Source organism: Vipera ursinii (genome assembly GCF_947247035.1).
Source record: "Vipera ursinii genome assembly, chromosome: 5".
In the NCBI taxonomy this organism is placed as follows: Eukaryota; Metazoa; Chordata; class Lepidosauria; order Squamata; family Viperidae; genus Vipera; species Vipera ursinii.
Genome location: NC_139518.1, coordinates 30,629,555 through 30,648,902, shown reverse-complemented (window position 1 = coordinate 30,648,902; position 19,348 = coordinate 30,629,555).

The window sequence follows — 19,348 nt, the reverse complement described above, 5'->3', positions numbered from 1 at the left end:
TAACTATATATACTATGACATAAATCTAGACTACTGCAGCACACTTTATATGGGGCTCTTTTTAAGGACCATTTGAAAGTTTCAATTGGTTCAAAACCAGTGGCCCAGGTCCTCATGGATATTTGCCAGTGGACACACATTATATCTGCTTCACAGGCTGTACACAGGTTGTCAATTGGATTCTGGCACAGTTTAAAGTATTGGTTTTAACCTATAAAGCTCTATATTACTTGTCTCCAGGTTACCTGCAGAACCTCACCTGCCCCTGGAATTGGTCTGAACATTTTGCTAGAAGAAGCATTATTTTTCCCCCCATTTCAGGAAGGCAGTGTTTTCTTTGATTGGTCTGCTTTTCTACAATAACCTCCCATTGTAAAGTCTTTTGTCCCTGATATTATGTAACTTTTAGGAACAAGTTGAAAAAAAATAAAAAAGGATATGATAGCCGCCTAGAGTAGCCACAGGGTGAGATAAGCAGTAAATAAATTTAATAATAATAACAAAAATGCCAAATCCAGTCTAAACATGTGGTTGACTGTGCAAAGAACCATCATTATAATAATATTAAGATGGACAAACAATAGAATTCCCATCCTACGTTTGAAGTAAGAGCAGGCTGGAACATTGTGAAATTGAAAATGTCTGGCTGGCTATACTAAGCATCTCTCCATATTGTCTTATAAGCAAACTATTTTTAAATTGCAATAAGTTGTACATAATAAGACTCAAGAAATATTAAGTAAGCACAAAACAAAACATTTACTTAGAGTAGATTGCAAATGGAAATACCAGTATTTAAAAAGCTAATATTTTAGCTTAGAGCTCTAATACAGTTCAAGCAAAATGCTGATGAGATACAGCTCCTTCTAAAGTATAGGAAGCAACCTTCAACTTTATGGAGCTTTTTTCAGTTGTTTGCCCTTTGAGAAATGTGACATGTAGGAGTGAAATATTTAAGTCTGTTGTTGTTTTTTTAAAAAAGTGGAAGTGGGAAGGTATTAAAAAATAAAACAGGAGTATTAAAACTTATTAAAGGCTTAATTTATATATTATATATTTTTTCAGATATTAAATTATACCACTGTGTTTGGCAAGTTTGTTTCTGACTTTCAGCACTATTGTAAGGGATTCTGCAAGCTTTCAAAGTGGACTGAAGATGGCACACCGTTTGCAGGCCATCCACCTCTGCTCATATAAAGCATATTTGAAAATAAGAACTTGTCTCTGTTCTCAAAAATATAGTGTTTATGACGTTTGGACTGGAAAAACCAGCTTAGAAAACCAAATTCATTTTCCAAGATAATGCATTAATAAAACCATAACGCCATGTGTTTAAGTTAGATAAATAGTGCTAAACTCCAGATTATTTACTAATGAGTTGTATGGCAAGCAATGAAACCCTAAATAGGTTCGTAAAAGCAGAATCATTCCCTGTATATTACTTAACCTTGTTGTTGTTAGCTGCGAAGTCGTGTCCGACCCATCGCGACCCTATGGACAACATTCCTCCAGGCCTTCCTGTCCTCTACCATCTTCTGGAGTCCATCTAAGCTCACGCCTACTGCTTCAGTGATTCCACCCAGCCACCTCATTCTCTGTCGTCCCCTTCTTCTATTGCCCTCAATCTTTCCCAGCATTAGGCTCTTCTCCAGTGAGTCCTTCCTTCTCATTAGGTGGCCAAAGTATTTGAGTTTCAACTTCAGGATCTGGCCTTCTAAAGAGCAGTCAGGGTTGATCTCCTCTAGGACTGACCGGTTTGATCGCCTTGCAGTCCAAGGGACTCGCAGGAGTCTTCTCCAGCACCATAGTTCAAAGGCCTCAATTCTTTGGCGCTCAGCCTTTCTTATGGTCCAACTTTCACTGCCATACATTGCAACTGGGAAGACCATAGCCTTGACTATACGCACTTTTGTTGACAGGGTGATGTCTCTGCTTTTTAGTGTGCTGTCTAGATTTGCCATGGCTTTCCTCCCTCCTTACAACTATTTAAAAGAGCGAAATTACTGAAATTTTAATCCAGATCTTCTCATTTTACATGCATTCTTTCAAATATAGAGTATTGACTCAGCAACAAACATAAACAAAATATGTTTGGGTGACATATATACCCCAGTAATTGCATTTGTAATTTTAAAGTTAGAATTGTTTAGCATTATTTGTTCACTTCTAACCATGTGTATTCTTCAGCAAAAGCACAGATGGTTAGTCAAAGTGACAGCTAAAAATACCTCTAGCAAATGTCTTTGGGATTTGTTATAGTTGAAAACCTCAGGCAAACTGTAAATGCTCTCTGTGACCTAATTCCACATGCTATATAGATCACACATTAGGATAATCTATGTCTCAGGATTATGGCTATAAAGGATATACTTAATGAAGAAGAATCTGTTTCTAGTACTACACGTTGTCACTTTATCAGCCAAATTTTAAATAAACATCAGCTTTGGGTTTAAAAAATATAGTATCCCATTGCCTGTACTCAATGCACATTATGTTATTTTGAACAGGGATTTCATATGTACCACAACTGAATAGTTGTAGGAATCCCAATATTAAACTAGATATCATCTTGGAATAAATATCAAATGGAGAACATTGAATGGAAAAAAGAACCATAATTCTATAACTTTATACAGATGTTTTCTTTCCTTGCTTTACACTTTCTGAAAAATCTTATTCTATTAAATGTAGGAACTCATCCAAATGACCTACTTTGCCATAAGGTGAGGTTTATCAACCTGGAATGTTGTTGTGGCCAAGTAACTTACTAAGCATAATAATCATAACTGCACATTAAAATATGTCTCCTTTCTAAAGAAACAGAAATTCTAGCACTTCATCCTTGACTTTGTCTTTAATATAAAACCATTTATTTTAGGAGAGTTTTCATTCATTCATTCAATTAGTGTGGCCACCTATCTCAAACAAGAGACTCTTGCTGTTATTCAGGAATAAAATCCAAAACAAAATTTACAAAACCTTTGGCATCATAACATGTTGCCTATTTTAAAAGAGAACAATCATTTTACAGGAAAAGCATAGTCAAAACTGCTACACATTTAATAGCACGTTGGGCTATTTCTCACATCCATTGTATGTCTTTTGCACCTTATTAGTAACTATGCTGTAGACCTGGATTCATGTAAGCAGCCATCAGTCATTTCATATGGCTTTATGCAAAAGACCAGGGCACAAAGAGATTTTTCTCTGTCCCCACAACTACTGCTTGAGGTAAAAATATAAAAATAAAAGTCAGAAAACATTCTCCCCTCACCCCAGTAAGAGAACAAATAACTCATCCAACTCTGGGCTCTGGTTTCACCTTTGCTTCAGCTTCACCCAATATACAATTTCATTTTATGGTTTCTACACTATATTTCCAAAATATTCCTTGAAATACATTCTTTCATGGCACAGCTTGCATTTGAATCTGGATATTTCTCTGCAAGTCTGTCAGGGATACCTCTCAAGTAATGACCTGCATATGTGAATCAGATCTAGCATTATGGAATGTTGACTTTATCCAGTGTGAACTCAAAGTTAATATTTGTTAACAGCAATGATAGGGGAGAGAGGAAAAAAAATAAAACCAATATTTCTCTTTGGAATATTAGAATCTCCAAAAACAATGTTGGATCTGCCAAGAACAATGAAGAGAAGGTACCTCCTTCAGATTAGTATTATAAGCATTGTATCAGATCTCTTTTGTTATTATAATTCAGTTAGCACTGCAAAGTATAAAAAATAGAAAACAGGGTACTTATCTCTAATTTCATTTCTTTAGAATATAAGAGATTTCACTTTATAAGCAATAGTATGATATTCAAAAATGCTATAAGGGAAGCACCTGGATTATCATGGCAACTATTCCCTATCTACATATGTCTGTCTGCTTATCATAGAGTAAGTTGTAGTGTGGCTTATGAAGTTGTGGCTTATGAAAAGCCTTCTGCTTTTAGTTATGCTTGATCCCCAGATTTGTAGGAAAGCTGAACAACACCACAGAAAAATTAACAAATATGATTTTAAAATTAATGCCCATTTATTCCATAAATAAGACCCCTCCCCATCAAATATGTTTAGATGATTTCCCAAAGTCAAATATTGGACTATAATTTGCAATCATATCCAAATAATATTGACAATGGACATGTTAGTCACAGATTGTGGTAACTCACATTAATTTCTCTGGGATAATATACAGGTGAAACTCGAAAAATTAGAATATTGTGCAAAAGTTCATTTATTTCAGTAATGCAACTTAAAAGGGGAAACTAATATATGAGATAGACTCATTACATGCAAAGCAAGATAGTTAAAGCTGTGATTTGTCGTAATTGTGATGATTATGGCGTACAGCTCATGAAAACCCCAAATCCGCAATCTCAGAAAATTAGAATATTACATGCAATCAATAAAACAAGGAGTGTACATAGAACAATATCGAATCTCTGAAAAGTATAAGTATGCATATGTACTCAGTACTTGGTTTGGGCCCCTTTTGCAGCAATTACTGCCTCAATGCGGTGTGGCATGGAAGCTATCAGCCTGTGGCACTGCTGAGGTGTTATGGAAGATCAGGATGCTTCAATAGCGGCCTTCAGCTCTTCTGCATTGTTCGGTCTCATGTCTCTCATCTTTCTCTTGTCAATGCCCCATAGATTCTCTATGGGGTTCAGGTGAGGTGAGTTTGCTGGCCAATCAAGCACAGTAATCCCATGGTCACTGAACCAGGTTTTGGTGCTTTTGGCAGTGTGGGCAGGTGCCAAGTCCTGCTGGAAAATGAAGTCAGCATCCCATAAAGCTCGTCTGCAGAAGGAAGCATGAAGTGCTCCAAAATCTCCTGGTAGACGGCTGCGTTGACCCTGGACTTAATGAAGCACAGTGGACCAACACCAGCAGATGACATGGCTCCCCAAATCAACACAGACTGTGGAAACTTCACACTGGACTTCAAGCATCTTGCAGTGTGTGCCTCTCCATTCTTCCTCCAGACTCTGGGTCATTGGTTTCCAAATGAGATGCAAAAGTTGTTCTCATCAGAAAAGAGGACTTTGGACCACTGAGCAACAGACCCAGTCTGTTTTTCTTTAGCCCAGGTAAGACACTTCTGATGTTTTTTGTTGTTCAGGAGTGGCTTGACAAGAGGAATACGACATTTGAACCCCATGTCCAGGATCCGTCTGTGTGTGGTGGCTCTTGATGCATTGACTCCAGCCTCAGTCCACTCCTTGTGAAAGTCCCCAACACTTTTGAATGGCCTTTTCCTGACAATCCTCTCCAGGCTGCAGTCATCCCTGCTGCTTGTGCACCTTTTTCTTCCACACTTTTCCATTACCCTTTAAGGCTTTCCCTCCTTATGGAGGGTGTCAATGATGGTTTTCTGCACAACTGTCAGGTCAGCAGTCTTTCCCATGATTGTATTCTTACTGAACCAGACTGAGAGACCATTTAAAGGGTCAGGAACCCTTTGCAGGTGTTATGGCTTAATTAGCTGATTAGAGTGGGACACTTTGAGCCTAGAATATTGCACCTTTTCACATTATTCTAATTTTCTGAGATTGTGGATTTGGGGTTTTCATGAGCTGTAAGCCATAATCATCACAATTATGACAAATCACAGCTTGAACTATCTTGCTTTGCATGTAATGAGTCTATCTCATATATTAGTTTCCCCTTTTAAGTTGCATTACTGAAATAAATGAACTTTTGCACGATATTCTAATTTTTCAAGTTTCACCTGTATAGAGGAAGGTTTATTTCATTATTGAAAGAATACTTTCAGATATTCGCTAACAAATTGTTTTTGATGTATGTATAGTATGTTGAAGTTATATAAGAACATCACAAATCAGAATTTCTTTCACAAAAACCATGCTAATTTTTCTCGAACAAAATTGACTTTTCTAAATACATTCTTTCTTTTAGTGCTGCTTTCCATCAATTTTCCACTAATGCACCTGTCATGTTCTGGACCCACATTTTAGTCCTTTATCAAAACAGCGATTATATCACTTACTTTCCCAATCTGTAACTGTGAACTTTACATCAGTATTTCTCAATCTTGGCATTTTAAATTTGTAGACTTCAATTCCCAGATTTTACCTGCCAGCATGGTGACATCCACACATCTTAAAATGTCTAAAGTTAAAAACACTGGTCTGCATACATCTTTCACATATGTTCAACCATTGTACCTTTTAGTATGGATTAACTTTTGGATGGATTCCATTTTGATTTGGTTAATGTTTATAAGCACTAAAATATATATGCTATTATTTCTGTTGACATAGTTCCTCTACCCCCATTTAGACAAAAAAACCCAACCCATAGGTTTCAAGTGTGGGTATCTGGCTAACATATTTCATAATACAGAAGCAAATAATATATTTAAGCTCTCTGCAATCACTCTATTATAGTGGCTGGAGGTTATTTCAAAATGTAACTGACACTAAGACCGACAGCAATAGAACCACTTGCCTTAATTGCATTATGATGAATCAAGTGTTCCTAGTCTATAAGCCTTTGTTCCTTGGACTAGCTGCAGTTTGTTCCAAATTATTGTTAAATTTTATTGCATAGAAATGACAACAGGGTTGGGAGTGCAGACAGCAGCAGCACAATACATAAAGCTCCTAGTATTTAAATTTTTTATCTTCCCTGCCTGGGCTATAAAGTGCTAGGGTTAATTAGTTAAGATTTTTAAATTTGGGGGTTCAAATTTGGGAAGAGTTGAAAGAAACAGACAGTCCCTGCGAATAAACATTGCTGCATTATCATTATTGGCTTAGTTGAAAGCCACAGCTGTTGTTTTCACATCTGGGATTTAATATTCTTCTCCAGAAACAAATTAATGTATAAAGTTTTATTATTGGTTTGGTGCAGTATGCAAGTAATCTATAAAAACTAGACTCTGGCATATCTCACTACTTCATCCGTTATAATAAGATAGAATATAAATGCTGAGGGATAAAACTGATGAATGCTATAGCTCAAACGCATGGGCAGAACATTATTGTCAGATTCTACAGATATAAAGCAATAATTTTGTTGAATCCATTATCTCCCATATGCCAGCAAAAGCTGCTCTGTGTGTCTGTCAACTTCTTCATTATTATCTACTCTGAGCGGCAGTGACTCTTCAACCTGTCACTGATGCTTTCCATGCCCTGATGTCTGACAGGATTTAGCTGGAGGGGAACGTGGACCTTCCTGAATGCAAAGCTTATGGTTTCTACTGAGTATTATTCATCACCCACTATCACATATGTGGACTTCAATTCCCAGAATTCCCCAGCCAGCCATCAAATCCATATATCTTAAGGTTGCTAAGGTTGAGAAACACTATTTTGACCTAAAGAACTCCTCTAGAACTGCAGTTATGTTTGGACAAACTACAGTAGTGCATTGCATCACAGGTGCCATGACAAATCCTGAAACCCTAAAAACTGTTTGATTTGAACCATAACAAATGAGCCATAACAAATGAGCCAGTCCAGATAAAGCCCTGGCTAGGAAACTTTATGTTTTCATGAAAAGGGATTTGTTTCTCTTCCAGCTCTCTTTTTCTCTCACACACAAACAATTGTTGAACTTTACAGCTTTCTTGAATTGCTGATACTTGCATATTTTTTGCCGAATAGATTTAGGTAACTAGCATCACATTAGAATTATAGAGGAAATAAATGGCTTTTTTAGCACTAGAAACCATCCAGCCCTTTTACAGAGCTTTTTCAAGAAGATGCAATAAAATAGAAATGAGTCTCCTAGCAAATTAAGTGATTATTCTACTGATACATAACAAAAACAGCAATGCCAAGGAAGTAGCAACTTTTTAATCATTATTTCAAAAATAAAAAATTGTAGATGAAAATGCAACTGTGTTGCAAGAACAGAAGCAAAGCAGAAGAGCAAACTTACTTCAGTGCAACCACATAAACTGCCTTCTACATCAGCAAGAACTTTTCCTATAATGATATGACTTAATTTATAAACAACTTCAACTTTGAGAAGATGTTGTTAAAAAGGACATTTAATTAAATAAATGAACAAAACTGGTTTGTTCAAAGCACTTCCAATCTTCTGGTAGGAAACATTTACATTTATTTAATAATTATTTTTAAAAGCAGTGCACTAAATTGTATGATATATCATTTTTTCTTGTATATAATTTAATCAACTCAGTGGGATACAGAACAAATTTGTTTTAGATATTAGATTGACATAACCTATATGGGTGATTTTAGTGCCCTGGTTTAAATGACAATGGGAAAAATTAAAGAGAATAGAATAGAATAGAATAGAATAGAATAGAATAGAATAGAATAGAATAGAATAGAATAGAATAGAATAGAATAGAATAGAATAGAATACTTTATTTGGCCAAGTGTGATTAGACACTCAAGGAATTTGTCTCTGGTGCAGAAGCTCTCAGTGCATATGTAAAGCAACAGAGTAATCATCATAATCGTCATTATACAATGACAGGGGATAGTAAAGAAGATAAGAAGAAAATACTAATACTATCGCCATACAACTTGGAGATATATATGAAGGGAAAACTATCCCTGTGTATAGTTGTTTGGGCATGCAATACCCTATAGCATTGTTCAGAGGAGAGAAGTTGAAACAGTTTATGTCCAGGCTGTGATGAGTCTGTAGATATTTCTCAACCCTTGTTCTGACCTATGCAATATACAGATCTTCTATAGAAGGCAGGCTGGTTGCATCATTAAATCTGTACCTGTCCTATTTGATAACTGTACCAAACCAGACAGTTATGGAAGTGCAAATAACAGAGTCAATAATTCCTCTGTAAAACTGTGTCAACAGCTCAGACTGAACTTCCTGAGTGGATGCAGGAAGAACATTTTTTGTTGAGCCTTTTTAATTATGATGATGATGGACTGGGTAATGACAATGGGGAGGAGAAATAAGGAGTGGATTGGCCTAAGCAGTTCCACTGAAAAGTTGAGCTATGGGATAAATGTGACTGCTTAGACTTCTGAAAGCAAAATATATTAAGATTGTTATGATCATTTTTAGAATAACATCTTTAAATATTTGAAGATGAAGAGTTACAGAGAAAAGATATATAATATAGAATATTTAATTTCTATATGTTCCTCTATTTAAATTGTAAAAAAGAACAAGAAAGAGAGAGAGACAATACATTTATGCATGAAGTTTAAAAGTGAGAAATGTACACATTTGTATCATTTTGTTCTGTGATAAAAAAATTGAGCTCTTGCAGAAAATCTTAAGAATAAATGACTTATAATATCTTAAAATGAGGAGATTTAAATATTAATGTAAGACTTATAGACTCAAAAGAGAAAAAAGCAGTAGGTAAAAGATATCTACATGTTAATTCTTTTAAAGGATTATGCTTCAAGTGGAACATGGGGAACTGTGCTTCAGCCTATCCACTATGCAATATCTTCATTGTCAATTCTATAGCTTGTTGCTGTACATATTGTCATGAATTTGGTCTTCTTTATATTTCATTTTAGATTCAGTTTTTCAATGTGCTCTTTGACTTTCATTAGAAGAATGAAAATACATTTCACCTATGACATTATCATTATTACCTTGGTGCAGCTTATTTATATTTCTTCCTCAAACTTTAAAACCATGCTCCTCTTCTTCCAATTCAGCTACTGTGACTATATATTAAGCATATGGGTTGAATAAATAAAGTATACAATCTTGCACTGCTTTTTTGCCAATCTGGAGCCAGTCTGTTTTGCCATGTTTCATCCAGACTCTGGTTTTCTATACAGATTTGGAATAAAACAATGACATGTTCTGGGATTCTTATTTTCTTATTTTCCTAAGAACATTCCACAGTTTGACATGGTTGACTCAGTTAAAAGCCTTTCTTTAATTAATGATGCAGATACTAACTTATGTTTAGTACTCTGTCTCTTCTTTCTCAAGAACATCTTGAGATCTGGAATCTTCAAGTAGGTTCTAATATGCCTTGGATGATCCCACCCATGATTTGCCAGCATGTGAAATTAAGGATATTGTGTAATAGTTTGCATTATATTCTATTAAGTGTCTTTTCTTTGGTGTTGGAATGTAGACTGCCCTCTTCCAATCTGTGGGTTCTGGAGGGGTTTCTCCAAATGTTATGGCATAGATTAGATAAAACCATTAATGATTCTTCCTAGGTTGCCCACCATATTTCTATAGATATTCTCTCAAATTCTGTATGCTACATCTGGTCACTTCTAGACTTAGTCAAATAGAAAGGCAGTACTATAAGCCTAGTAAGTTTGGGAAGATGTCTGAATCTTTGAAAACTAAGAAAACTGAGGGGAGGAGGAGATAGGAAAAGTTCATAGAGACTAAATTCAGTGGAAGAGTTGCAGCCGGTAGCTAATTTTTTGCTGCCCAGGCCCAGAATGGACTTCCAGAAGCGGCATCCACCGGTTGTTCACATATTTGAATCCCACCACTGAAGACACTATTCATAAGAAAAATATACACATGCAAGAAAAATTAAGCAAAAATGTAATTCAGCTTGTCATATTCTACACAAAATGCTAGGACCAGAACTACTTTCCCATCCTCTCGACTCACCTTATTATCACAGTATTACATTCAAGAGTGCTGAAGTATTAATTGCTATTGAATTACCAAGTTCAGTCCCAAGTCAGCAACATGCCCAAATCAGACCCGAGACCAAAGTCCCAGTAGTATAGGTTGTTGAACTTTTAGAAAGGGGTACAATGCTAAGGCTAAGCTCAGTGAAGTGGGCAAGATTCTCCAATTCTCTAACATCTCCAGATGGGTACTGATGTTTCTATCCAGTGCCTTGATCCTTTAGCTGCAGTGAATATGCTCAGAATGTTCTTGGATTTTGGAGTCATGTCAACCATAAAAAATAATAATTGGGATGCTCAAAGTTCTATTATATTTTATACTTCCTTGCCCTATAAGAGCCTTGGTGGAGCAGTGGGCTAATGCCTCCTTAAGTAACACCTGCTGCCTGCAATTAGTGCAGGTTCGCATCTCACCAGGCTCAAGGTTGACTCAGTCTTCCATCCTTCCGAGGTAGGTAAAATGAGGACCCAGATTGTTGGGGGCAATTAAGCTGACTTTGTAATAATGCCGCTTGGGGTGTGTGTGAAAGCCCTAATAAGCAGGCATATACATAGAATGAAGGCTACTGCTAAGCTTGTAAGACGCCCTGAGTCTTCGGAGAAGGGCGGGATATAAATGGAATTAAAATAATAATAATAAAAAATATAAAGCAACTGTTGCAAACTTCATTTCAACTAACTTTTGGAGTAGCTGCCTTGAGACTCATTTATTAAATCTTATCTTGTATTCAGATCTAGATTATGCATTTCCATAGATCTATGCTTGACCAATAATTTATTCAGAAGAGCTCTTCTTATAGTCTCAGTCTTGCATCTAATAGTTACTTGCCTATGTTTCAGATATAAGCAGACAAGGAAACAGCTCATGTTTAACCTCTATTGTCTATAAAATAATACAGTGCTTTGATTTACCTCTTCTAGTCCCTTGTAATCTCCTCAAATTCATAAATTTTATCAAAATTTGTTCTCATAGTTCACATTATGGCAAAGGGATTTAACAGTACAAAATAATTATATCTGATCTATTAGATGTCCTGCAAAAGTAGCCATTTACCCAAACTAGTAACATGAGGTTGTGATTAAATGACTTAAGTAATAATACTTTAACAATTGAATTTTTTTTCAACCTCATAGGGAAATGTTAGTTCTCTGTATCATGCTGGGCAGTTATAAATCTGTTGATTAACTTCATGTACTCTAGTTAAGTGTCACTCAAGAGGCACTTAAAAACAACATGTGTATACTGTGAATAAAAAAACCCATTGGCTCTGTGGATTTCCCTTGTGCAAAGAAGTTAGCAATCAGTGTTTTAATATTTGATTTTGCTTACACTAAGAATGAATATGATTATATTTCTACATTTACCAATCCTGGCCCACATCTAATTCTAGCAATGTTTGCACATAATTCAGCAATATCATATAAATTGCATTGTTTCATCTGTAATATGTTACCCTGAATTTACACATATGAAAAACACCACTAATTTCACTGCACCAATGCAATTGTGGCACTTTTAATGAAAAGATGCTAACAACTTTCTACTTTTTTTTTAAAAAAAGGGATGCATTCATGCTGAAGTGGACAATCTTTAGGGGAGTTTAATTGCATTAAATTTACTTTTAGGATTTACTTGATGATTTTCAGGATCTTTCTGTATGATCAGTTAAAATGCTCATACAGATTGGTGTCAGGAATCAATTTTGTGTTATAGGTTTATGTACATAAAATTAATGATTTTTTTTCACATGCAAGAGTTTTACTCTTCATTATATAAGATCCAAGCAAAAGCAAGGTTAAAGTCTCATTGATATTAATAGATTATTTTGCACTTAATTCTATTTATTTTTAATAGTCATACCGTAATAAAGATTTCTTGGCAGCTCATTAGAAGGGCACAGATTTTCACAAATGCATTTAAGCAAAATGCATTTTTTCCTTTTCTATGGTTATGTTGTTTGGACATATTTGCCAAGAGAGGAGGACAAGGAGGAAGTAGCTAGCCTTTCTTTCATAACATAAATAAATGTACCGGTAAGTATGGTTCACTTGAATTTGGAACAAGCAGGGGAATGAAAATACTTTAATCAGAAGCTACATCTAAGCAACTGAAAAATATTAGAAGCCTGATCCGTCTCAATTTTATTATGTCATTGCTTATTAAAATCCACTACTCAGGCCATCAGTATTTTGAAATGGACAATCTCCAATTATTTCCTAGAAATTGAGACACATAGCCATGTAAAATTTTCTTATTTTCAAAATGCATATCTTGCAGACAGTCCTAAAGATCTTAGTAGTATATCTTCTAAAGTACAATTTGGGCATTCAATAATTCTAAGAATGGACAGGATCAGCTTTGCTTGTTCCATCCTTGACCTTCGTGGGTTGATAAAAAAATGAAGAAGAACTGAACTTTGTTCAAATATGATTATATTTCTATTGGAAACCACAGACAATCAAGTTTTCTAATAGAATGAATTATTGTAGCAACAGTTAAATAAGAACAATTATGTTGTCTTCATCTCTGTGGAGATGAAGTGAAGTGGAAAGAAAAACCAGATGTCCTCAGCTTCTTTTCATGTTTGCAGTTACTGAAAGTATAAAGGAAGGTTATATTCTTGGGCACTTGATCTTTAGTTTAGAAGATAATCTTAAGCATTGTTATTGAGAAATATTAATATGTTACATGTCATTTTATTTTTATGCACAGTGCACATGCTAAAACTATGAGGAACAAGATAGATATATACATTAAAATAAGTATAGGCATAAAACAGGCAAACATCTACAGTGGGTAATTGATTGTAGCTGAAGTTCAAAATATCTAGAGGGCACCAGTTTGTCTGCCACTGCAAAATATTTCAGACTAGAATAAGGATTTATATTATAACCATAAAAAAATTAATAGCATCTCTCAAATCATGAAGCACAGCCTTTGCATGATTCTTCTGGGCATTTCATGATTTATCAGTTTTATGTCTTTATGAACATTGATGCTAAAGCTAATTTTAATCTTCTTTAATGAGCTATATTTATTAAAGGAAATCTGAATGATTATTCATTACTATAATCTGTTAATTGCTTTGTTGTGCTTTATTATTTTACCAAATCTAAAAAGGAAATCACATTGAAAAGTATATAATAAACATATTTAATGTGTTCCCTAATTAGTTTTTTCTAATAAGACAACAGGGCTCAATTTTGCACCCTCTGCTGTTCAAACATGATGATTGTTTTCTAGCACATAGATGGTTAAAGACATCTATGCTTGCACTCTGTTTTCTGGCTTATGTATGAATGAGACAGATGCTGTCCATTAAGACTGAACTAGCTTGAAGATGTCTGGATATTTATTTTTAACTATTCCACTAAGACACCATTAATGATCTATAATTATTTTTTTATATTTACTTGATGAACTGCATCTGCTCAAGGGAATAAAGTGAAAACTCATTAGCTAAAGGATCTGATCATAAAGTTATTATTGCTTTTTGAAGCAATCCATGTTATTTAGGTCAGGGAGCAATGGATGTAGGGCAGCCATAAAATATACACGTTTGTAGCATGCAACAAAAGCATGATAACATTAAACACAAAGAATGTCATGGTTCATGATTTTTTTTAATAACACATTCTGTAATCTTGACATTAAGCATTTAATCTACTTCCTTCATTTTTCATGAGCCATATGAAACTCCAAGTAATCTTTAGGCACTGGGGAAAACATTTTCTGCTGTGGCTTCTGTTACTGCAAACTTAACACAACTGAATTTAAACAAACACAGTGCTTTATATTAAAACAGACACTATGTATATCTCTCGTACACATATGTGTAATGAAATGATGGTCATGATAAAGCAAGTCCATTCTGGAAATTCCAAATCTTCAATTTTCACTAGCTTGTATTTTAGACTTGCAACCCATAAGAAAAATCTGATAAGCCATGCTAAAGAAAAAAGAAACACATTCTCCGTCCTGCCTGCTTAAATTTACAGTGGATACATATTTACATATATGTTTTTGTAACACAGCATTTTCTCTCATTAGAATATTCTGAAATTATATGATGGGGGGGGGAAGACAACCCCCATTCCCAAATACAACCTTGCTGGAAGATTTTTTTTTTTTGCCACAAAGCCATTAACAGAATCCTCTGATGGCATTTGGGCAAAGCAAGAATCATTTTTCAAACTGCTCTTTTAAGGGGGTCGGGGCTGCTACATGCCCGCACCATGCACGACATGTACCATCATCCTGTAGCTTTGCTTCACTTTAGCCGATCCGCACGTCTCAATTTCCACCTGCCCTGCAGCTAAGAGTCACGTTTACACCAGTCCCGTGAAAAGCCAAACCTCCCCCACCACTTCCTTTCTTTCCACCTGCCCTTTCATTTAAGCCAACGTGATCGGTTATTAATGGACCCTGCTTATGATGGGAGGCAGTTCATTTGGTGTCGCGGGAGGAGGCGCGTTCGGGCCAACCCGAAAGCGATGCTTTCTCAGTCTAGAGGGGAAAAGATTCTTAAGAATTCCATTCTATAGTTTAGCCTCGTTGTAGGGCCGTCCTCGATTTGCTGGGACGAGGGACGAAGAAAAAAAAAGGTTGGTATCTATAAGCGGTCGTTTTAAATCAAGTAGATAATAGGATCCGCCTCCCCCCCCACACACACACACCACCACCACCACCACCACCATCCAACTTAAGCTGACTACAGCGATGTGGACAAGAACACTCACAGCTCGTGGGGCTGTCCCGCGAGAAGTCGCCGCCTTCTTTGCTAGTATTCAGGCACATCGGGACAAACCGCTCCTTTGGTTCAAAGGACGGGGCAAGCGAGGCTCCTCAGCCCTTCGGCTAGGGAGCTTTTTAAATAATAATAATAATAATAATAATAATAATAATAATAATAATAATAATAATAATAATAATAATAATAATAATAATAATAATAATAATAATAATAATAATAATAATAATAATAATAATAATAATATGAAATGAAAACAATCCCCGCTTCCTCGCTCCCCTCGGCCAAGCTTCTCGCGGGAGGAACGGTCACCTGCCTTGGAGCCCGGCGTCCCGTCCACGGAAGCCTTCGCGGCGCCCAGTCCTGCGGTGGGGATAAAGGAGAATCCCGCGAAGGAAAACGCTGCAAAGAGAAGGACGGGGGAAAGACGAGCGAAGCCCCAGACCTTACCTCGGAGAGACCTTGAGGCTCGAATCCGCGGCCGTCGTCATTTTCTGCGGCGGATGAGAGCTGGGAGGGAGGACGGGAGAAAAAAATGGAAAAGAGAGGCAAGCCGGGGCGCCACGAAGTCTCCTGGCATCGCACCTTCGCCAGCTTTAGTACGCCTCTTTCTTCCAGCCCTGCCCTTCGCTGCTGCTCCTCCTCCTCCTCCTCTTCCTCCTCCTCCTCCGACCCAACCTGGAGGAGGAACCTTTCAAGCGCCTTTCGTTGCTGGCCCCATAAGCCTCTCTCTCTCTCTCCCTTCCTCTCCCACTCCTCCTCTCGCCCTGTGTTTGTGTGTTGGCACTGACTCTACTATTGGCGAGGACAAGAACCGCGAACCCGTTTGGGATCGCAAAGTTTAAAAAGGTTCGGGAAAGCTAGTTGGGTTCTCAGAGCGCCAATCGTGATTTCTCCTGATCCTGATCTTCAGGAGGTTGTGGTGTTGATGAAATGAAAGGGGGAAAGAACACTACTATTACCTTCTTGGAGAAAATTGGTACATAAATGTGATCAACAAATACAGATGAGGGTGCAATAGCAAAACTTTTCATTTTGGACCTTTCTCCGGAAAACATTCTCCCAAAACATGGTCTCTTTGCAATAGATTTCTGGCAATGTTGTAGTTTCTCCAAATACCGTTAAGTGTATTTGATTTCACTGAATTCAGTTGGTTTTACAGCGGTCCTTTGGTGGGGATTCCTTCCAAAAATATTATAAACATAAACTGACATTAGATTTTCTGTCCTAATAAGTGTGCCTATGTAGGGTTGGGAAACTGAAACCATGCTTACACGTTTTATTTCCAAATAAATATGAATAAGGCCAAGCTACTATAAGGTGTTTTCATGTACAGTAGGCAAAATTTGTGTTTTATAAAGGAGACAGCCAGTTTGGTCTAGTGGTTAAGACACCAGGCTAGAAATCAGGAGACTCTGAGCTCTAGTTCTGCCTTAGGCATGAAATCAACTGGGTGACCTTGGACAGGTCATTCCTCTCAGCCCTAGGAAGCTGGCAATGGCAAACCATTATGGCTTCAAGATGAGAAACACAAAAATCAAGCAAAAGGCCAAATAGTTGTTCATATTTACATAAAATATGTTTATTTACCGGTACTATAATAGAATTGTTTGAATGTATAATTCTTCAGTGTTCCTTTATAAATCTATTAAATACAATATATGCTATTTCTTGTGCAATATGAATGCTGCCTAACCATAGTGCAAAAAGACACATAGTAGCTGCAAGAAACCCTTTATAGTGTCTGGGGGGGGGGGAGGACAAATGTCAATAATTACAGTCCTGATGCAAATTTCTTTTCTACTTGCATTGAGATGTCACATGTATCATGACATCACATAACAAATTTCATCATTTGTGCAAAATTACCTTGCTGCAGATGCCCCTCAACTTCACAAAGTCAATGGGACATTTTTTCTATAATTTCTGTTGGGATCAAGACATGATTGCATCTTCTAAAACTGGGTGTATTTATTATATTGTCATATGAAAGTGTAGGGGTTGTTTTTTTAATACCCTGTGGAAAACTGCCAATATTTTGAAACTTGTTTTCTTCCAAAAGCTATGCTGCAGCTGGATTCCCATTCTTGGCACTTAATTACTAGTTTCTCAACAGCAGTGGATGTTTCTGAAAGCTTGAAAATTCAGATCGTGACAGAACTATTACGAAAAGCAGTTTTAGTCTCAAATCCATAATCAGTTCACTGTGACTGAAACCAACAACACATAGAACAGATGTAAGATTGTAATGACACATCTAAGACCCTGTGGTACTTTCATGGATGAATCTACAATAGCTTTTCTACTTTTAGGAATGAAGACCTGCCGTGTGTTTTATAAAGCAGCATTTCCAGTAATAACCGTGAGCTAGATCATATAATAACATTTCCTTCTTGGCAACATGATACATGTTCTACCTCCAACATCAAAAGACGTCATGCATGGATACAACCTTTAATAAAGTATGTGGCCTTAAAAGCCAGACCCTTGGAAATCAAGACTATAAAATGAATCTGCTTTGGAGCCTTTTATGTATGAGGCACTAATGACATAAGGTAAAGTAAAGTAAAGTTTCCCCCGCACATGCGTGCTAGTTGTTTCCAACTCTAGGGGCCGGTGCTCATCTCCGTTTCACAGCCGAAGAGCCAGCGTTTGTCCGAGGACGTCTCCGTGGTCATGTGGCCGGCATGACTAGACGCCAGAGGGACCGTAGTGGTCCCTATTTTTCTACTTGCATTTTTACGTGCTTTCGAACTGCTAGGTTGGCAGAAGCTGGGACGAGTAACAGGCGCTCACTCTACTACGTGGCACTCAGGATTCAACCCGCCAAACTGCCGACCTTCTGATCGACAAGCTCAGTGTCAGGACCCACCTCAATCCACATCTTAGGAAATAAGAACTCTTGGATTTAAGATTAGTCCAAAAGGAAAATGTTTACTAGGATGGAATCGATTGTTGCAATACAAGACGGAATCTAACAAAGTTACATTTAAATCCTATATAAAGCATTCCCATTTCAGCCCCTCCCCTCATCCATTTGGTCAGGCTCTCATCATTTGCTTAGGTGTCAGGCCCCTCCATGGGAAAGGGAGCTCTCCTTGGTTTTATGGTTATTGCCTTCCTTTTTAGTTGTAAATGAAGATGCAATCCAGATCTGTCTCTCCCCCTCCCTCCCTCAGTTCAAATGTTGCCTGTTGTTTGAAGATCGCCTTAAGTAACCATCCTCTCCCCCCCACCTTCGGAGAGATGGCAAAATCCCCAGAATAAGCACATTGTTCTACCTATACATTTATGAAATGTGATATAAATGGATTCTGACACTCAGTGTCCTAACCCACTGAGCCAGCACTTCTTCCTAGATCATATAATAACATTTCCTTCTTGGCAACATGATACATGTTCTACCTCCAACATCAAAAGACGTCATGCATGGATACAACCTTTAATAAAGTATGTGGCCTTAAAAGCCAGACCCTTGGAAATCAAGACTATAAAATGAATCTGCTTTGGAGCCTTTTATGTATGAGGCACTAATGACATAGTGTGAGCTTAATGCATGAAGCTAATAAATACAATCCAAAAATTGCTATATTTAAAATTAAGCACATGGCACTTCTATGCATAGATTTATAAGTGTGGATGAAGTACAAGAAATATCATATTTTCCAGTGATAGTAAATTGGTTTGTGGCTCCAATTGCTCTTGTGTTTGTTTTCAGTATGTTGACTGAATGTGAACATGCATTTGCTAAGGAACAAAATCTGTAAATAGTTATGTAATTGCCTGAAAATTCTATACGCATATACATATACATTTTGGAAATAGATTTTAAAAAGCCAAACTCCTTCCTACAAATATTTTTCCCTTAGGAAACTTTGGGGAACAGCATGTAACATGTTCACTTGCATTTTAAAAAACATTCACCTTTCCAGGTTCCAGGGGTAGTGAATGTTTTTCTCCCTTCTATTTTTATTGTTCTCCTTTCTG